The sequence below is a fragment of the Lissotriton helveticus genome, chromosome 5_1 (genome assembly GCF_964261635.1).
Source record: "Lissotriton helveticus chromosome 5_1, aLisHel1.1, whole genome shotgun sequence".
Lineage (NCBI taxonomy): Eukaryota > Metazoa > Chordata > Amphibia > Caudata > Salamandridae > Lissotriton > Lissotriton helveticus.
Window position 1 is genome coordinate 1,738,897,920 of NC_136065.1, and position 3,219 is coordinate 1,738,901,138.

Sequence of the window (3,219 nt, forward strand, 5' to 3'; positions counted from 1 at the left end):
CTGGGGGGAGGAATGCCCGGGACCCGTGGAGCCCGTCCTGGGTACTTTGACATGCCGTCGGCCTGGAGGTGGGTGCCCCGGACGCCCGGGGGAAGCTGCCCGGGACCCATGGAGCCCGTCCTGGGTACTTTGACATTCCGTCGGCCTGGAGGTGGGAGCCCCGGATGCCCGGGGAGAGGTCTGCCCGGGACCCATGGAGCCCGTCCTGGGTACTTTGCCTATGCCGTTGGCCTTATGGAGATGGGTGTCCCAGACGCCCGGGGGAGGACTGTCCCAGACTCATGGAGCCCGTCCTGGTCACTTTGACATGCCGTCTGCCTGGAGGTGGGAGCCCCGGACGCCCGGGGGAGGGCTGCCCGGGACCCATGGAGCCCGACCCGGGCACGCTGCCATGCCGTCAGCCTGGATGGAGCCCCGGATGCCCGGGGTACGAGTGACCGGGACGCATGGAGCCCGTCCTGGGCACTTTTCCGTGCCTTCGGCCTGGAGCCCCCAGACACCCAGGGGAGGACCACCGTGAAAACCATGGAGCCCGACCCGGGCACTCTGCCATACCGTCAGCCTAGATGGAGCCCCGGACGCCCAGGGGACGAATGCCCGGGACGCATGGAGCCCGTCCTGGGCACTTTTCCATGCATTCGGCCTGGAGCCCCCAGACACCCAGGGGAGGACATCCCTGGAAACCATGGATCCCGACCCGGGCACTCTGCCATGCCGTCAGCCTGGATGGAGCCCCGGACGCCCGGGGGATGAATGCCCGGGACGCATGGAGCCTGTCCTGGGCACTTTTCCATGCCGTCAGCCTGGATGGAGCCCCGGACGCCCGGGTGACGACTGCCCAGGAGCCATGGAGCCCGTCCTGGGCAATTTGACATGCGGTTGGCCTGGAGGAAGGAAGCCCCGGGTGGCCTAGGGAGCTGTTGCCCAGGCATAGCCCATCTGGTCCCCATGGCAGAGAACCGCCAGCCTCGGAGGGGTGTCCGGGCGTACCCTTCTCCCTAGTAATCCGGAGGAAAATTACCTTCTTTTCTTGTAATCTGTGCACGCGAGGTGACAGAGGGGACCCAAGGCGCGAATGTACCCGACCTCCTGGAGCCCTCGCTGGGATCCGGGCGGCAAATGGCACCTCATCGGGACTTCCAGGGAAGTTCGGCCATCTGGTCGCCCTTATGGGAAAGCGTTGCGGGCGACCAGATGCCCGAGGGGATCCGGGCGACCAGATGGCCGAGGGAATCTGGGCGATCAGATGGCTGGACACGGAAGTGAAGCCGCCTGGACTCTCCCGACCCTGTCCCTGTCCCTGTCCCCGTCCCCGTCCCCGTCCCGGGACGAATGCCCGGGACGCATGGAGCCCGTCCTGGGCACTTTTCCATGCCTTCGGCCTGGAGCCCCCAGACACCCAGGGGAGGACCACCGTGAAAACCATGGAGCCCGACCCGGGCACTCTGCTATACCGTCAGCCTGGATTGAGCCCCGGACGCCCGGGGGACGAATGCCCGGGACGCATGGAGCCCGTCCTGGGCACTTTTCCATGCCTTCGGCCTGGAGCCCCCAGACACCCAGGGGAGGACCACCGTGAAAACCATGGAGCCCGACCCGGGCACTCTGCCATACCGTCAGCCTGGATGGAGCCCCGGACGCCCGGGGGACGAATGCCCGGGACGCATGGAGCCCGTCCTGGGCACTTTTCCATGCCGCCGGGGTGGATGGAGCCCCGGGCGCCCAGGGGACGACTGCCCAAGAGCCATGGAGCCCGTCCTGGGCAATTTGACATGCCGTCGGCCTGGCGGAAGGAAGCCACGGGTGGCCTAGGGAGGTGTTACCCAGGCATAGCCTATCTGGTCCCCATGGCAGAGAACCACCAGCCTTGGAGGGGCGTCCGGGCGTACCCTGTCCCTAGTAATCCGGAGGGAAAATACCCTCCTTTCTTGTAAACTCTGCACGCGAGGTGACAGAGGGGACCCAAAGCGTGAAAGTACCCGACCTCCTGGAGCCCTCGCTGGGATCTGGGAGGCAAATGGCACCTCATCGGGACTTCCAGGGAAGTTCGGCCATCTGGTCGTCGCATTTGTCGAGCCCTGGGAGAGAACTGGGGCTCGGCAGGGCCAGGGTGCCAGCAGGTCCCAGTCTGCCAGGTCACCAGGTCTGGGGATATGCTGCCCATGCGCTGCCGGGGCCCGGGCATGACCTCCGGTGGGCCCTCAGGTGCGTTAGTCCGGCACGGGGAGGCTCTGAACCTGCTTGGCTGGGGCCAGGGCTCGACAAATCCACTCGCCCGCTCGACCGGGGCCTAAACGGCATCCGGCTCATGGCGGGCTTGGGGCTTAGCTTCCAAACCCTACCCCCAGGCCAGGGAGAGCCTCTGCAGGCCCCGATGGTCCCCAGCGCCCGGAACCTCGGCTGGCTTGCAGGACGGGGGCTCCAGCACCCCGGGACCTGCCGGACAGAGTTCAAGCCCCAGGCACGGTCCCATGTTCCGAACCCTAGCCAGGCCGGGGAATGCCTCCCCAGGCCCAGAGGGATCCTAGCGCCCAGACCCTCGACTGCCTTGCAGGACAGGGGGCTCCAGCACCCTCGGGGCCTGCCAGATGGAGTTCAAGCCCCGGGCCAGGTCCCAGCTTCCAAACCCTAGCCAGGCTGGGGAGAGCCTCCCCGGGCCCCGGTGGAGCCCCGTCCCCAGCGCCCGGACCCTCTGGTGGCCTGTGGGACGGGGGGCTTGCGCAACCCGGGGCCGGCCGGCCGGAGCACAAGCCCCGGGCCCGGTCCCACCTTCCGAACCCTAGCCAGGCTGGGGAGAGCCTCCCCTGGAACCGGTGGAGCACCGCCCCCAGCGCCCGGACCTTCTGATGGCCTGCGGGACGGGGGGCTCGCGCAACCCGGGGCTGGCCGGCTGGAGCTCAAGCCCCGGGCCCGGTCCCACCTTCCGAACCCTAGCCAGGCTGGGGAGAGCCTCCACGGGCACTGGTGGAGCCCCGTCCCCAGCACCCGGACCCTCTGGTGGCCTGCGGGACGGGGGGCTCGCGCAACCCGGGGCTGGCCGGCTGGAGCTCAAGCCCCGGGCCAGCGGCCCACCTTCCGAACCCTAGCCAGGCTGGGGAGAGCCTCCACGGGCACTGGTGGAGCCCCGTCCCCAGCACCCGGACCCTCTGGTGGCCTGCGGGACGGGGGGCTCGCGCACCCCGGGGCTGGCCGGCCGGAGCTCAAGCCCTGGGCCCGGTC